At 38.5% G+C, this 18,943-nt stretch overlaps 1 protein-coding gene across 1 annotated transcript in view; it reads left to right on the forward strand.

The window, feature by feature from the left end:
* The first annotated feature begins 4,015 nt into the window (after nucleotides 1-4,015).
* Nucleotides 4,016-18,943, forward strand: part of LOC141493174 (uncharacterized) — a 37,464-nt gene continuing 22,536 nt past the window's right edge. The window contains exon 1 of the mRNA XM_074194134.1: nucleotides 4,016-4,119. The gene's annotated coding sequence lies outside the window, so the exon portion shown is untranslated. The remainder of the gene's footprint in view (nucleotides 4,120-18,943) is intronic.

Here is an 18,943-nt window from a genome sequence, read left to right on the forward strand (position 1 = left end):
GGTATTTAATTGGTGATATTTGATTTGTTCTTTCTCTAATTTTTTTAGTTGAATATTTACTTCATTGATTTCCTCTTTTTCCAATTTATTCATGTAAGCATTTAGAGCTATATCCCCTGAGAGTCACATTGAATGAATCCCATAGGTTTTGGTATGTTGTTTCATTATTATCGTTATCTAGGATAAAATGGTTAATTCTTTTTATAATTTGTTTTTTGGTCCACTCATTTTTTAAAATGAGGTTATTCAGTTTCCAATTTGCTCTGGGTCTATATCTCCTTGGCCCAGTATTGCATATGACTTCTATTGCATTGTGATCTGAGAAAGATGTATTCACTATTTCTGCCTTTCTGCAGTTGATCATTAGGTTTTTATGTCCTAGTACATTGTCAATTTTTGTATAAGTTCCATGTACTGCAGAGAAAAAGGTATATTCCTTTCTATCCCCGTTCAGTTTCCTCCATAAGTCTACCATATCTAATTTTTCTAACAATCTATTTACCTCCTTAACTTCTTTCTTGTTTATTTTATGATTCGATTCTGAGAGTAGGAGGTTGAGGTCTCCCACTAGCTGCTTTTTTTTACTTCAGCTGAAGCAAAATATATTTTGCTCCAACCTTTTACCTTTACTCTATATGTATCTCTCTGCTTCAATTGAGTTTCTTGTAAGCAGCATATTGTAGGATTCTGGTTTTTAATCCACTCTGCTATTTGCTTAAGTTTTAAGGGAGAGTTCATCCCATTCACATTCAAGGTTATGATTACTAATTCTTTATTGCCCTCTGTTTGTATTTTCCCCCTCCCCCCCTTTATCCATATTCCCCAGTATTTTGTTTCTGAATACCACTCCCTTCAGTGTGTTTGCCCTCCTATATCACCCCTCCCCTTTCCCTTTTTCCCCTTTCCCTTCCCTTCCTTTTGTTATTTTCCCTTTTTTCCCTCCACTCCCCTTCCCTTCCTCCATCCCCCCTCCCCTTTTCCCCTTTTAATACTTGAAAGGTTAGATGTTTTATAAGTTAACTGAGTATGTATGTGTAGGTTGAGTTTAAGCCAAGTCTGATGAGAAGATTCAGGTGTTTCTCATCTGCTCCCTTCTTCCCCTCTATTACCATAGGTTTTTTGTACCTCTTAGTGTAATGAGATTTACCCCATTCAATCCCCTCCCTCCTCCCGTCTCTTTCCTGTCCCCCTTTTTAAGAAGGCAGTGTTTTTTTAGATCATTCTATCTAAGTCATAGAAAATTCTGAGTGTCTGTCCCTTCTAGTTTGGTATATTCTATCGAATAGAATCAAAATTCCTGAGAGTTATTAGTCTTTCTCCCAAGTGGGGTTAAAGTCAGTTACATCTCTTTAGATAGCAGTCTCATGGATAGGTCATCATTGTCCATCATTTCTGGCTAGGTATATTCTCTCTGTTAGAGTTACAGTTCTCAAGATTTATGAGAATCTTTTTTCCCCGTGCTGTGATGTAGCCAGTTTCAACTTACTGGATAGCATTTTTTTCCTTTTACTGTCCCCCCTTTTTTTTTTACCCTTTCCATGTGTCTCTTGAACCTCCTGTTTGATGTCCACATTTTCTGGTTAGCTCTGGTCTTTTCATCAGAAATTTTTGGAATTCTTCCATTTCGTTAAATGTCCATCTTTTTCCCTGGAAGAGAAGGCTCAGCTTTGCGGGAAAGTAGATTCTTGGCTGCATTCCGAACTCCCTTGCTCTTCCAAATATCTCATTCCAGGCCATTCGATTCCTTAATGTTGATGCAGCCCAGTCCTGCATGATCCTTACTGTAGCTCCTTGATATTTAAATTGTTTCTTTCTGGGGCAGCTAGGTGGCACAGTGGATAAAGCACCGGCCTTGGAGTCAGGAGTACCTGGGTTCAAATCTGGTCTCAGACATTTAATAATTATCTAGCTGTGTGGCCTTGCAAAAAAAAAAACCTAAAAAAAATTGTTTCTTTCTGGCTGCTTGCAGGATTTTCTCTTTTATCTGATAGTTCTGGAGTTTGGCCACAACATTCCTTGGTGTTTTCATTTTAGGATCTTTTTGTGGTGGGGAATTGATGTACTCTTTCAGTAACTACTTTGCCCTCTGATTCCTTAATATCAGGGCATTTTTCCATCACTAGATCCTGTAATATTGTCCAGGCTTTTTTCTCTTCAGGGTTTTCAGGAAGTCCTATAATTTTCAGGTTTCCCCTCCTCAATCTATTCTCGACGTCAATGGTTTTGTTGATGAGGTATTTTACATTTTCTTCTATTTTTTCCTATTTTTTGATTTTGTTTAACTGACTCTTGCTGTCTCATGGAGTCATTAGTTTCTGTAGACTCCATTTGGGGCCGGGGCGGGAGTTTTCTTCATTAACCTTTTGCAACTCCTTTTCCAATTGGTCAATTCTACTTTTGAAAGAGCTTTCCATTTGAGCAGTTGAGGTTTTGAGAGAATTATTTTCTTTTTGCATTTGCCCAATTGAGGATCTGAGAGAATTATTCTCATTTTTGTATTTGTCCAATTGTACTTTCTAAGGTTTTGTTTTCTTGTTGCAAGGTATTAATTGTCTCTCCCAAATTTTTAAGCTCCTTCCTTATTTCTTCAAGGAAGTCTTTCTGTGCTGAAAACCAGATCGTATTCTCCTCAGAGATTCCAGGTCTCTCTGAGTTAGGGTCTTTCCTTTCCAAGAATTTTTCTATGGGTCCACCTTTCCGCTGACCCTTCTTCATTTTGCTAAGACCTTGAGTTGGGGAGGGCCTGGTTCACAGGGGCTTGGTATTGCTAGAGGCTTTACTAACTGAGTGCACTTTCTCTGGCTGGCCAGTAGGAGGTGTTCATTGCTTTCTCTGGAGTATCTGTGACCTTGATTGTTGAGGCCTTCTCCCTTTGCTTGAATGGAGGAGTTGGAGCTATTGAATTCTTTTGCCTTCAATCAGTGGTGGTCTTTACCCTGGCCTGGAGTCATTTGTCAGCTGGGCTGGTTCTTCTGCTCACACACCTGGGCCTGAGGCAGAACTAGTTTGCATTTGTTTGTTCAGGGAAGAGGTCTGAGCTGTAATGGTGGTGTGGACTCTTAGTTCCTCAAACCAGAGGAGCCCAGGGATGTTGTCTGCAGTTCTCCTGCACTGGAACTCCCCCCCCCCCCCCAGCCCTGTCTGCAAGCTCCCCAGGGACAGCAGCAACACCAGTGCCTCTGCTCCCTAGTTGACTCAAGCCCCTGCTGTGTAGCCCCACCTCTGTTCCAGCAGGTCTGGCTTTGGGGCCCTCAGACTCCTGGCTCCAATTCAGCTGTTAATCTGGTTTATCAGGGGCTGATCCTCCCTCTGAGCCCAGACTCACCCACCCAAATTCATCCAGTGCTGCTGGGGGAGACAAATCCTGAGGTAGATGTTCTTTCTCCTGGCTTTTCTTTCTGGGTTTTGTGGATCAGATTTCTTTTAAGAGGTTTGTTTCATATGATAGATGGGGAAAAGATCAGGAGACTTTAGAACTGTACCTGTCTTCTCTCCACCATCTTGGCGGGAAGTCCAAGTAAAGCAGAATTGAAGAAGTTCAAAGGAAGCATGAGATATGCAAGATATGCAACACCCAAGGTATTCACATAGACTATTTGTGCCTGACCTGTGGTAGAGCCTTCTGAGCTTGAATTGCTCTGATCAGCCACAATTGGACACACTTTAAATTCTCTCTAACACAATGATGTCATTTTGGTCTTCCTTGATATTACTTCAGAGAGTGCAACTACAGTGGGCTGGTCACACTGTTAGAATGCCAGACATATGGTTGCCAAAAAACTATTTTATGGAGAACTCACATCAGAGAGGACATCATGCTCTATGAACAAAGTAGAATTGAAGCAACTTAAAGGAAACATGAAATATGTAAGTTTAAAGTAAACACCCTAGGTGTTCACTGGACTATTTATGGGAGGGTATTCTGAGCTCATATTAGTCTGATCAACTACAGTCAGCCACATTGCAACTCATCTCTAACATAATGATGTCATTTTGGTCTTTTTCGATAATGAAGGATAAGAATCAGCTTTTGGAAGATGAACTCGACTGGGTAGAAGATTGACTGGACTGGTGGGAGACTTGAGGCAACTGGACCAGCCGGCTCTTGCAGTATTTCAGGTGTGAGGTGATTGGGACCTGAACCAAGAAAATGACAGTGTTGGGGGGGGGTAAATGGAAGATAAGGTGGAACCAACAGGACTTTGCAACAGATTGAATAAAGAAATTAGGAATGTGAGTATTGGAGAGTCAATGAGGCATGTCTGGCACTTCATTTCTTAGCCTGAACTATTGGAGAATGCCTCGGGTCATTAGAAAAGAAAGAAGGAGAGTTGAGGAAAAGATACTGAGTTTCATTTTGCTTATGGGGACAAAAAGAGAACCAGAGAGTAGTATCACTAAATATTAGAGGAAAACAGGATGATTGACAGTGTCAAAGCCTATAGAAGAGTCAAGAAGGATGAGGATTAATGGCCATTGAGTTTAGAAATTTCAAGATTATTGGTAATTTTGAAGAAAGAAGTTTCAGTTGAACAATGAAATTGGGAGCTAGACTGCAAAGAGTTTCAGAGGAGGTAAGGAAAAGGAGTTGGATATATCAGTTATAAATGTCCATCTCTAGCTGTTTAGCTAGAGGAAAAAAGATATAACATTTTCTCATGGGATACATAGATCATTGAGAGTGTTTTTAGGATTAGAGAGAAATTGGTTTGGGGGTGTGTGTGTCTGTCTGTCTGTCTGTGTCTGTGTCTGTGTGTGTCGGAAAGGAATCAGTGTGGGAGAGGCTAAAAAAGTGTGTTACTAATTGAGGAATTTCTGAAATAGATGATGGGATAGAATGGGATTATTTTGCACATATAAAAGATTTCCCTTAACAAGCAGAAGGTGACCTTTTCATTTTTTCAAAAGTGAAAAGGCATCTGATTTTTGTGATAGGAGGAAGAAGATAGTACAGTTCTAAATAATTGGCAGATTTTTTTCAGTGAAATTCTCAGGTGAGGCAAATGGGGGGAGTTGGAAGCAAGCTATTGGAGAGAAATGAAAAGATTTGGAAAAATTGCTGTAGTGAGTGGCATAGGGAATCAGGGAGATGTCAAAGAATTGTCTCGGCACAGTTGAAATTATGTAGCCTAAATTTGTAGTCAACCCAGGCAGCCTGGTTTCGTGATTTTCTCTCTCCATTCAGTAGCATGAGTGAAAGTGAAGGCATTTGCCATAGTTGGAAATAATCCAAGGCAAAATTCTGCATAAATCATCAGGCGAAGCCCCTTTCTTGATTTCTGTGTTCATTAGGCTCATGTGACACCTTATTTAGGGACTTGAGAGCTAGAGACCCCCAGGTATCCCATATTGGGAGACCCTTAAAAAAAGCATCTTTAATTTCATTATTGGGTTTGTCCAGGTTCCATCAGGGTCAGAACCTGACAGAGGTGCCTACATAAATAAATTAGGTGCAAGAAAGAGACAGAAATGTGGGCTTAGGCCAAAACATGCACTTGACAATTAGGACAGAGGCCAGAACACCAGGGGTTCAGGTAGAGGCTGTGGCTCTGTCAGTCAACCAGTAAAAATTGATTAAGTACCTTCTGTTTTAGATACTGTGCCAAGCCCTGAGGTTATCAAGAACTAAAAAGCTAGTCCCTGCTATCACAGGGCTCATAATCTACTTTACAAATGTGGAAATGGTTTGAGAAGACACATTATGCCATATATCTCACTCTTAATTGATCTACTTGAAAAGAGTTATAGAATAAAAATAAATTTGGTTTAACAGAGAAGTAAGGGAATATGAGAAATGAGGATAAAGTGGCCTAAAAAAAGCAGAATTGGGGAAGAAAAAAGTCAAGATCAAAATGACAATGATAAAAAGAATAGCTAACATTTATATAGCACCTGCTATGTTCAGTGGGAGTTCAGTGTTTTCAAAGAAGACTAGTACCTCTGTTGTGAGGGTTGCTGAGTCCTTTTCAGGGCTGCTTTCCACCTTTAATGTCTGCCTAAGACAAGTAACTCTCATCTATGGCTCCAATAAGCTATAGCAGGCACAGCGACCACACTCCAGTAAACCCTTTCAGCCAGATGGGCTTAACCATGTTGTGGGTAACTGAGAAGTTTTGAATTCTTTGGTGAGTTGTGGAGGATATCTACCCCAAGCATGTGAAGTCTTCCACTGGTGAAATGGATGAATTGAGAACAATTCACTCATTCATGAAGGCAACTGAAGTAGGCACTGTGGAGTGCTTAAAAAAGATTGGGGGGAAAATTAAAACTCAAAATTAATAAAACCTTTCTAAAATTAAAAAAGAAAAAGATGCTAAGAGTATCCACTACATCTCAAACCATAACCAGTTGTCTTGACACTCTCCTGCCATTGGGCAGTGATAACTTTGGAAGAGAGTGAGATTGATGACTTTCTACAATTCTATCTCACTTAAAGCCAGTTCTAAAGATAACTCCCATACCACTTTACCATTCCTATCTCAATGTGCTATGGCAACAAGCAAGTAATGAAGCAGCAGGTGTGGACACACTGGGAGCTGTAGTTACAATCCTGCACACAGTGACCCAGGTCATAGGGTCATTTCCTCACTGAAAGCAGCAGTAGGATTTGGAAGCTCCCTGGGTACCAGAGCAGCCATTTAAGAATCATACTATTCACTTGAGGAAGGGGCCAGAAAAGCTGCCCTGAAAATTGTGTTAATCCAACCCTGATCTGATTATGGGGGCAGATGGGGATCTCAATCTTTAGTTGAAACACACAAAAAAATGTACAAAAACTTAAAAAAAGATTCCACTCACCATCAGTACATGTAATATGCCCAAACTCATAGACAACATAAGATCCAATAGACTTGAAAGATGAACAGCTCTTGTTGCAAGGGAACTCAGTTGTTATCACATCCAAATAGCAGCCCTGAGTGAAACAAGACTGGGAAATGAAGGTCAGTTTACTGAAGTCAGAGTTTTTCTGGAATGACTGCACATTGAAGCTAGGATAGGTTTTGCAATCAAAACTAATCTAGTCAGCAAGTTTGCCTGCCAAAAAGAGTGAACTCTGGGCTCATGACAATGCAATGCCACTTGAAGGAAAATGACATGCTACCATCATCATGCTCCCACCATGACAAACCCTGACTGATGAAGGCAAAGAAAAATTTTATGAAGACCTGAAGACCCTTATCATCACTGTACCGATAGAGGACAAGCTTCTAATTCTGGGTGACTTTAATGCTAGTGTAGGTAGGCTTAGACTACCAGACATAACGGAGTCCTTGGGAGAAATGAAGTCAGAAACAGCAATAGCAATGGTTACTTACTACTGAAGACATGTGCATCTCATGACCTTCTCATCAAACACACTGTCTTCCATTTACCTAAATGCAATAAAACTTCCCGGATACACCCTCACAGCAAACACTGGCATCTAATACACTACATGAAAGGAGAAGAAATAGGATGTGAGAATGACAAAGGCAATGTGAAGTGCAGAGTACTAGACTCATCACAAACTTATCCTCTCCAAGCTAAATATTCACATTCAACCAAAGCAGTGGCCCCCAAGGCAAAATGACCACTAGAAGAATTAATGTCAAGAGATTCTCTCTGAATGGGAACAGTTTTTTGCTAACTTGGAGGGAAAACTGAGCCAATACACAGTGGAGCAGAGAAGGAATAGGCAACTTTCAGAGATCTGGTGTATAGCACTCCATTTGCTCATCTGGGTCAGAATACTTGCAAACATCAAGACAGATTTGATGAAAATGTTGGGGAAATGCAGAAGTTGTTAAATGAAAAATGAGAATTCCTCAGGGGTTTACCAGCAGAATAGTTTACCCATTTCCAAGAAGGTAACATCCATCAAAAGTAAAGTGCAAATGAAGTTTAGAGAGATGCAGAACTCTTGGCTCAGTTAGAAGACAGATGAAATTCAGTTTTATGTAGATAGTAACAATCCAAAGTATTTTTATGATGCACTAAAGGCTATTTATAGACAAAAGATATATGGTGTATCCCAACTACTCCATAGTAATGGAGGTACATTGATTAATGATAGGGACATGATCCTAGAGAAATGGATCAAACAATTCCCTAGTGTTCTTAACAGACCGTCATCAAGCAATGTGAAGTCACTGTGTCCCTAGCTGAATGTCTAACTGAAGAGGAGATTTTGAATGTTCTTAGCGTGGCACAGAATCTGGTACAGATTCTAATTCAGTGGAGATTTACAAGGTGAAGAATCATACAAAAGCTGACTGAAATTTTCCAGGATATCTGGCATGAAGAAGTTGTCCTGTGACAATCACAGGGGGGTTTCTCTTTTATTTATTGCTGGTAAAGTCCTTGGCAGAAGACTGGTCTTTCATTTGGATGACGGAGGAACAATCAATATGCTACCAGAGAGCACAAATATGATGAGCTAGTCCCATGGTTAGGGTGCCAAACATGCTTGCCAATAAGACTTTTATGGAGAACTCATATAGGGCAAGGGCTCACAAGGGATCAGAAGTGATAGAAGTTCACCTTGAAGGTTTCTCTTAAAAACTTTAATGATTGAGCAGCATGGGAGACACTGACACAGGACTCTCATCAAAGAGGGTGTTATACTCTTTGAGCAAGTCACAAGAGAAGCAGCTCAAAGGAAATATGAGATAAGTAAGGTTACAGTAACCATCCCAGGTGTTCACATGGACTATTTGTGCCCAACTTGGTAGGGCATTCCAAGCTCATATTTCTCTGACTACCCACAGTCAGACATACTATAATATTCTGTTCTCCCTCTAGCCTGGCATCAAAACCAAGAACTCAGTTCTCCTTGTAAGGTCCTCAACCAATGTCCCCCAGGTACTGCTTCTCCACTCCCCTGGTGTGTACTGGTTCCTTCTTGCCTAGGATCTCATCCACAGTTACAGCTGGACCTGGTGTCCCTTCTCAGCAAAGGTTCCCCCTCTTTTCCCTAGCTCATACATCTTGACTTCCCACACTATCTGGGAGGTAAGAATTCCTGTTGCTGAGGCAGAAGCTATCTCCCAACCTGCTTACTCCTAGGGCTGCTTCTTGCTGTTTCAGAGAACTAGCCTGGAGTTGTTTATACTTCACTGGAATAAACTTAGTCCTGGGATCCTTCTTTGGATCTGCTCTGGTTGTCCCAAGGAGGTTCATTGTTCTGTTCTAACATTTGTTTACTTTTGCTACTCCATGTTCACTGTGAGGTATTTTTTTGACTTGTTTGTGAAGGAGATCTGGAGAGTTTGGAATTTTCTGAAGAATCCTCCCCTTATCTCTTTTTTAAAAAGGCATACAAGTTGAAATAATTAACAAAATCAATACAAAGGAACACATTGCATTTCTCCTAAAAAAATCAAAAACAAAACTTCTACTTTGTTGGCTGCTGAGAAGTTGATAAGAAAACAATTTTTAATTACCAAATTGCCCTCTTTATTAATAAATTAATAAATTTAATTATTTTTTCTTGTAGGAAGCAGGTGCTCCCCCTAGCGAGAGGCACCATGAATTGCAACAATTTCTGATCTTAAATATGGTTTGGAAAGCTTTTTCCCCTCCTTTTCAAGTCAGGATAGGTCCTCATCATCAGGGGTATAATCTAATCACTATGCTCACCTCATAACACCCCTTAATATGTCCCCCCCTCACCATACAACACATGTTTTGTTAATGAGCCTCAATCATCACAGAAGGTGTGTAAATTAATATGCATGAAGCTTTTTAAGTGTGCATGCTTGAGATAGGTCAGAGACCCTGGTTGAACCCTTTCTATTTTGAGCTGGTTTAGGTACTGGTAGTTTAGGTCGGGCTTAAAGAATTCTACCAGTTCTTTGATTGGTTGTTCATTTCTTTTATTACCTTTCCTTTTGTCTTACTTCCACATTCCTGCATGTAACCTGAATCATTTGGCCTAATCAATCACCCCTGGGACCCTTGCCTTTGTGATGTATTGTTCTGATAGTTACCTATGAAATCCTGTCCAATTATATCCTCTCGTCAAGTGATACATCCTTTGGAAACCTAACACTCAGTGATTTTTCACAGGCTTGCATCAGAATCTACCCTTGCTTTCATCCCCTTCTCTCTTCCAGTACCATAGAAATGCTCAGGCCATGCTGGTCAGCTTGACCACAGCCCTTTAGGAACAAAAACCTTTCCGGGGGGGGGGGGGCACTGCATCCTAGAATCATCAGTGCTGCAATCTATGCTTGCCAGTGCTGGGACCAGAAAACTAAGAAACTGAGGGAGATACACCATCACCATCACTAGGAGAGGAGAATGTATATGTATGTGTGGAGGGATGGGATGAGGCCAGTAGGTTATGCAGTACTCCACCAAGCCTAAAGGAAAAGTTAGTGTCCAGTTGACACCTATTCTGACCACTCAGAAGTCAACTGGGTATATTTGTGTGTGTAAGAATGAAAAATGTGAGGGGCAGCTAGGTAGTGCAGTGGATAGAGCACCTGCCCTGGAATCAGGAGGACCTGAATTCAAATTTGACCTCAGACACTCTTGGGCAAGTCACTTAACCTTATTGCTTTGCGAAAAGAAAAACAAAACAAAAAAAAAAGAATGGAAAATGTGCCTCTTGGTTTGGGGAGGAGGGTGGGAAAGTGTTTTTTATCACTTTTGTCCTTGCTATACCCTCTCAATAAATAAATATTCCTTTGTAAAAGCTAAAAAAAAAGTCAACTGGGGCAGAGACTTAGACTGGTGAACTGTGAATTCTTCATGGTGGGATGAGGCTCTAAGATCTCCCACCCTGTACTCATCAGAAGTGAGAGCTAATAAAAGTAAAACAGGATGGTGGGGGTAAAGTGAGGGACGTGGAGAGAATAAAAGAAAGTACAAAGAAGGAAAAAAATCACAAAACAAATAGATCAATCAGGAAAAACAGTAATGACAGAGGGATATATTGCACCAGATCTCATAAATTATTTCAGACATCTATGAATAAATACAGCAAAGTGAACTAAAACAACCCAGCCCCTGGTGAGACAGAAGAGTAAGGAGAATATGATTCCTAACTGGTTTAAAAGAAATGAGAGTAGAATTTATGTCTTACAAAACAAAAATAATGAAGAGAAGAGTTGAAACACTTGATTCTACTTTTGCAAACCTCACCAAGGAAACAAAAAAGAATTGTCATTAGGTAATGCAATTACAGAAGGGAAAGACAATCTAACAGAAGAGAAATAAAAAATTTAGATCTGAAAGACATGATGTATTGAGATGAAAGGTCTCCCAAAAGAACATAATAGGACAAAAAACTTAACATCATAATCAAGGAAATAATAGAAGAGAGCTCATTGCTTCTGAAAAATAGAAAATGAAGCTCCAATTCAAAATTCAGATTGCCTACAGAAAAAACCCTAGACTGCAAACTTCAAGACACCCAGAAGTTCAATTTAACAATTCAATTCAGAAATTATAATTTCAACAGCTATCAGAAGAAAGGTCTTCTTATACAAAGGAAAAGACATTTCTGAAAGCTATCTTAGAAATCTAAACTTAACTACATAGGACAAAATATCGATGTTCAACAATAAAGAAGAGTTTAATTGTTTTAGAAATAAAACCAGAACTGAAAAGATTGTTTGCTTTTCAAATACCTCAAACAACAGGTGTAGAAGAGAATAAATGCATCAGGTAAGGACAGAAATGGCAATAGAGAGAGTCCTTTATAAAAGAACACAGAGACAAGGATATTGACATAAATCTGGCAGAGGTAACATTGAAGAGGTGGATAATGTAAACCTTAAAATTTTAGGATTAAAATAATATGAGAGAAAAATGTTAGACATAATCTTTATTTTCTAAGATTGAGAAACCTATAGGTGGAGGCCATCTATCCAAGATGACCACCCTAACTGAGAAAAAGAGAGGTATTAAAAAGAATAAGGGGATCACTAAAACTTCTGGTGGCAGGTAAATTGGATCAAGCATTTGCTCACAAATATATCATTACATTGCTTAAAAAAGATAATTATGTTATACCTGAATTTAAAATTTAACAAATATCAGAAACCTATGTGGTTTTCACAATAAAAAAAAAAGTCAGGTTTCCCAATTTCTACTCATCTGTCTCCCTGTGATTGTTAGAACAGACAACATTAGGAAAGATAGAAATTCCAAATACATAATCCTTAGTTATATATCAAGAACATAGACTTTGGCCAGTAACATCATCTATAAAAATTAACTTTGACATTCCCCCATTTTGATCTAAAATGACATCACTTAAGTAAACTATAGATCAAATAAAGAAAAAAATTATAAAGAAAAGAGGGGCATATTGGAGAAATAGCATCTCCTGAACTAAGAGATGGGAGGCAACATAAATGTCTAAGTGGAGCATAAGAATGGATGATGCATTTACAGAATCAAGGGTGCAAGTTAAAAGATCAAAAGGGGACATTCTGCTTTGATTAAATAACACTAATAATAAGTGCAGAGGGGAGAAAAAGAATAAGATAAAATTCTGGTCCATTTCTTTTTCTTCTGGAAACATCAGGTGTACTATATCCTCTGGGTTCTCTCAAAGACTACACTTGGTTACGTGCCTTTCTAGGAAAAAATATCTCAACACAAATTTTATCAGTTCAATACTTATAATTTCAGAACCTCCTAGATCATAGTAATTACAATATGATTTGCCAATAGTCACACAGAGAATTTAGTTACAAATATGACATTTGAAATCAAACTAGTTTTATGCAAACAAACCTGTTTTATACTTGGCATTATTCATTTATTTCACCCATTTGGAAGATGCTATTCCATTAACAAAAATAATTCCCATAATAAAAAGGATTCTGCTAAAAAAGTAAATTCATGTAATATTTTCCAAATCAATTTGAGTTTGTAACATACATATTTGATAATCATTTTAGAATAGTGTGTATCTAGTTGGTGATTTATAAATAAAACATTTCTAACTTTTTTGCCCAGATTTTAAAAGAATAAAAAAAATCTTAGCTGAAAATAATTTCTCTTAAAAAAATTTTAAGGAACATTTTAAAAATAGACCACAGGTCATCCTTCTTTGAATATATTTAGTTGACTAACATTCCTTAAAACAGAACTTGAGAAAGTTATGATGGAGAATCATATTCTGATGTTACAAAAAAAATATTTGTTTAAATATCCCCTAAGCACTTTGAAAAGTTAAAGGAACTTAATTCTCAAAGGAACATGTAGCTGACAACATGCCAAGATCATATACTAGCCTGACAATTAGAATTTAAATAATTGCAAGTAAAAAAATGGCATAAATTAACATTTTTGTACCTGTAATCACGACATGATTACAGGAATTTACCATAAGGATTAGGGACATAAGAAAGGAAAATTTTCCTTTTTTATTGATATGTCAGTTTCCAGGTAAGGTTATATAGATGACCAAATGCCTTGATCCAAATTTTAAATCTGCCAGGCGGGACATTTTCAAATGATGTATTTGAAAACCGAGTTAGGAAAGTCCAGCTTAAACCTGTTACCTGCAGTATCCCAATTTCATAGGGTTACCAGCCTCATAGGTCTTTAGTTCAACATAAAATTTCAGTGCCCGGATTCATACTCAGATAGAAGGACAGTTTTCAGTCTCATGAGGTCATTAGGGCAAATTCCCATAATCAAGAGTGAATTCAGCTCTAAAAGATCAGAATATGACATGTCATGACTATAATCTTACAGTGGTAACAATTATCAAAAAGCTCACAACTCATGCTATCAGTTGTTACACATAAGGACTGTTTAAAAATGAAATAACCAAAATTTTGGAATGTAAAAATATAATAATCTCAAATTGCATCTAGACCCAGATTTCACAAAAATTATAGTAAATATATTCATTTATTTATCCATATTCAAATTGACATAAACACAAACCATTGTTTTATAAATCCTCCTAAACAATTAGAATACCTTAGGGGATGAAAATAATTTGCTTATATTCTAACAGGTGCTTCTAATGTCAAGTGAAACAAAATAGTCATAAGAAAAATCAGAGTTCCACATAGGATGACACATTTCTTGCATCAAAAACAGTTCATCCTTAAGGTATACTGGATTTCTTATTGCTCATAAGCATGTGCACATTCCCTGTCAGTGGGCAGTAGAATTATCTTCACAAAAGTTTTTGTGCATTCTTTTTATATTTTTTTTAGGTTTTTGCAAGGCAAATGAGGTTAAGTGGCTTGCCCAAGGCCACACAGCTAGGTAATTATTAAGTGTCTAAGACCAGATTTGAACCCAGGTACTCCTGACTCCAGGGCCGGTGCTTTATCCTCTTTTTATATTTTAACCACAGGGTGGAATCCTCACCTGCTACATATAAGTTGACCAGGATTGGATGAAGCAATTTTTAGTGTACATTTTCTAACTGCTTCCTGAAAACAGTAGGTGAGCAGTGAAATCCTTCAAAAAAAGTTGCTCCGATACTCAGAGGACTGCTGAATCCCACTGTTCCTGCAGTCCAATAAGACAGCCCTATGGTCTAGGCCACTACAGCTCCAAGTATATCCTCACAGAACTTTGAGATATTGCATGGGTGCTATCTTTTGATTTGTGCATAAACTAGATTTAAGTGAGGCAGAGCTATGCAGTCATCAGCCTCAGTCATCAGTGTTCAGTGGCAAAAAAAAAAAACCTCAAAACAGCTGGCAAAAGTCAAGGATGCAGTGGCTGACCTTGGTATCCTTGATATCTGATCAAGCTCTAAGCATTTCAGAGTTCCTGCTTCAGCTGTCTTATGGCAGTTGAACCAAAGTGTTCTCATTCACCCAGTCCACTGGGGATCTCTTCACATGCTTGAGGTAGAGAGCCCCCCCCCCCCCAACTAACATGGATTTATGGCTTATTGGTGGTTACTCTCAACCTCATTTAGTGTGTCTGCTAAGATCTTATCAAGGTGTGACTGTTACATATTCTATGGCTTTTTGAAGCCACATGTGAGAACTGAGTGCCAGGTAGACCCCAAAAGAGGAAGAGCAGTCCTGAAAAGAGCTTAGCAAGCTCCTATACCAGAAGTCCTGGTTCTCTTTAAGCTCCCTTATGACCCATAAGCAAACTAGATGAATGGGGAAGAAGATGAAACTTTCAGTTACGTGTGAGAAGAATTCATCAAGCAAGAGATTGTCATAATAAGAGGAGATAAAATGGACAATTTGATTATATAAAAAATGAAAGGAATTTGTAAAACTAAAAACTTAGAAGGCAGAAAAGTCAAGTAGAAAGTTTCTCAGGTAGAGGTTTGATATACGCAAGTCTATTGGGAACTGATTCGAATGCATAAGGATAAGAATAATTCTCAATAAATAAAATACTGGAAAGCTATTGATATTTTTTAAAAAGTCTAGACATATTTCTAGAAGTCATGGAGGCAGCAACTAGGTGGCACAGTGAATAGAGCATTGGCCATGGAGTCAGGAGGACCTGAATTCAAATCAGACCTCAGACACTGAATAATTACTTAACTGTGTGATCTTGGGCAAGACACAACCCTATTGCCTCAACACCACCCCTCAAAAAGGAAAAGACATGGAGAGGATTCTGGGAAGATGGCACAATTGGACAGGAAAAAAATCACCTCAGAGTTAACTGTTAGCTATAGAAATAATTAAATGTCCAGGAAAATATTTGCCATCCTGAGCTAACTTGAGAGGACATGACTCCATTAAAGGGCAAACAATTCCAGGTAGACTCTGCTGAATCAAGAAATAAAGCTTGGAAACAGCTGTGTTGGACACCAGCCTCAGCTTCAGAAACTTTCACACGATTGGGGATCAGAAGACTGAACAAGGGAAGATTGAATGACTTTCCTATGCCTTGTCACTGAATGCCACTCTGCTTATGAGACACAATCTCAGGCTGCAGCTGTGGATGAGGAGTGAACGTATACCTGGTAAGGGTAGTAGCAGAAAAGTGGGGACCTGCTGACTGCAGGCACTTGCAGGAGAATGGAGTCCCTGGTTTCAATTATAGGACAGAGGGGTAAGCTGAAGTTTGATATCTTGGGAGGAATCAGTTATAATGGACTCAATAGGTCAAACTGTTTACTTATATGGGAAAATCTGTACTCTTAATATTATCATGACTTGGTTAGTTTGAAAGAGTAGATAGATAGATAGATAGATAGATAGATAGATAGATAGATAGATAGATAGAAGACGGAGTTAAATTGAGTATAATGAGATGATTCTGAAAAATAAAATTGGATAGGGAGAGGTAAAATGGAGCAATTATCTTTTACAAATGAGATGTGAATGGAATTACAATGGAAACTGGTAGGGGTAAAGGGCTAGTAATGCTGAAGCCATATCCTTATCAGACCTGGGTTAAAGTGAAAATAACATACAGATCTAGAAGATTATAAAAGCCTTCTAAAGTTATAAAGAAGTAGAAATTTATAAAGAAGTAGAGAAGATAAGGGAGAGATTCTTAAAGGGGTGGATACATTAAGGAATAGGAGAGTAAGAGGAAAGGCAAAGGAAGGAATTCTTTATAAACCTATGATTTAGGAAAGTTAGTGGTTAGAAGTAAATGAGAAAACTGAGAAGGGATAGGGTGAAAGGAAAGACTGAGAAGGAGAGGAAGAACGGGATGGAGAGTAATGCACAAAAGTAATTATAACATTCAATGTAAATGAGAGACAAGGAGCCAACATGATGGAGAAAAGACAGGGATTCACTCAAATTCCCTTAAACCCCTCCAAAACAAATTCTAAAGTGGCAGGACTCACAAAAGGATGAGATGAAATAATTTTTCAGCCCAGGATAACTTGGCAGAAAAGGTCTGATGCACTGAGATGAGAGTGGAGCACAGCTCAGGGCAGACCAGTCCCTAGCAAGCAAACCAGCCTTGAAGGCAAGTGAATCACTGGTGGCATTGACAATTACCACACCTCTCAGTCCAGAGATGCTAATTGATCAAAAAGATTTATAAGGGTCTCTTTGCTGGCACCATGGCAGGAATCTATTGAGTTACTCTATCTTGGGTCTGTGTTGCAGACCTGGTCTTAGTCCCAATGAAAGGAGGAGCACAAGCTCAGCAGGATTTGAAACCTCAGGGGAGCAGGGACCTTGGTCACTATTTCAGGGCTGAAAAGTGCTTGTGGTCACTCACAGACCAGAACATGGGCACAAAAAGTAGTAAAAAACCAAGACCTAAAACTTGGAACAATGCCCTTTCCACTTTAGCATAGAGTTGAAAGTTAAAAAAAAACAGGCTAGAAAATGAACAAATGGGAGAAAATGATCCTGATTATGGAAAATTATCATGGTGACAGGGAAGATCAAACACAAACTCAAAACAAAGTCAAAACAACTATATCAAAAGTCATAAATTGGTCTCAGGTTTCAGGTCATGAAAGCTCAAAAAGGATTTTGAATATCAAGAGCTAGAGAGGGGCTGGTTAGGTGGCACAGTGGATAGACACTAGTCCTGTAGTCAGGAGTACCTGAGTTCAAATCTGACCTCAGACATTTAATAATTACCTAGCTGTGTGGCCTTGGACAAGCCACTTAACCACATTGCCTTGCAAAAAAAAAAAAAACTAAAAAAAAAAAAGAAAGAAAAAACTGGGAAGAGAAATGAGACTGATAACAAGAAAATCATTGGATTGACCAATAAGTAATTATATGCCCTAAAAGGAGAATTGTCCACATGGAAAATGAGACAAAAATGTACTGAAGAAAAAATTCTTTATAGAGTTGGCCAAATGTGAAAAGAGGTACTAAAGCTCACTGAAGAAAATAATTCCTTAAAAATTAAAATTGTACAAATAGAAACTAATGACTATGAGAAATCAAGAAACAATAAAATAAAAGCTAAATGGGCTAAATAGAAGACAATGTGAAATATCTCCTTGAAAAAACAACTGATCTAGAAAGAAATAATTTTAAAATTATTTGACCATCTGAAAGCCATGATCAAAAAGAGAAGCTGCACACTATACATCAAGAAATTATCAAGGAAAACTGCTTTAATGTTCTTGAACCAGAGGATAAAATAGAAATTGAAAGAATCTACAAATCATCTCCTGAATAATATCCAAAATGAAAACTTCCAGGAATATGATAGCCAAATTCCAGAACTTTCAGGTCAAGGAGAAAATATTTGTAAGCAGCCAGAAAGAAACAATTCAAATATCATGGAGTCACTGTCAGGATAGCGCAAGATTTAGCAGTTTCTATCTTACATTAAAGGATCTGAGATCTTTGAATTTGATATTCTGGAGGGCAAATGAGTTCTCATACTCCTAAAATCTTTTTCATCATTAAGGTACTTAGAAGGAGTTTATATTGACAGAGGCAATGGGTATGAACTAAAAATTATCATCATCCAAAAAACTCAAATTACGGGTGAGAAAGGAATGCACTGGGAGAAGGGGAAAGAGAAATATAGAGTGGAGTAAATTATCAGATACTGATGATGATGATGATGATGTTTGTCCTTCATTCTTGAAGAAGACCATGACATCAGGGTGGTAATGCCATGACAAGTACATGAATTGGATTTGAATGAGGGGGAGCAGTGCTAAGTCACCAGTCTCAGTTTCTCCTCTGGAGCCATCTGGGTCCAGTGACCAGATATGAATCAGGACAACTGGAGATGGCCTGGATGTGCAGCAGAGTTAAGTGATTTGCACACAGCTAGTAAGTGGTAACTAACTGAGGCTGGATTCAAACTCCTGTCTTTCTGATTCCAAGGTCAGTGTTCTATCCACTGTGTCACCTAGTTGCAGACATAAAAGAGACTCAAAAGAACTATTATGGTGGAGGGGAGGATGAGGGGAAGTATAGAGGGAAGTGTGTGCATAACATAGATATTTAATTGGTTATAGAAATGGGATAAGAGAAGGGGAAGCTGATAGAAAGGAGGGCAGATTGAGAGAGAAGTCTTTTGAGTTCTGAGAATGAGAGAGGGAAAGACAGAGACA

This window comes from Macrotis lagotis, chromosome 1 (assembly GCF_037893015.1).
Source record: "Macrotis lagotis isolate mMagLag1 chromosome 1, bilby.v1.9.chrom.fasta, whole genome shotgun sequence".
NCBI lineage: Eukaryota > Metazoa > Chordata > Mammalia > Peramelemorphia > Peramelidae > Macrotis > Macrotis lagotis.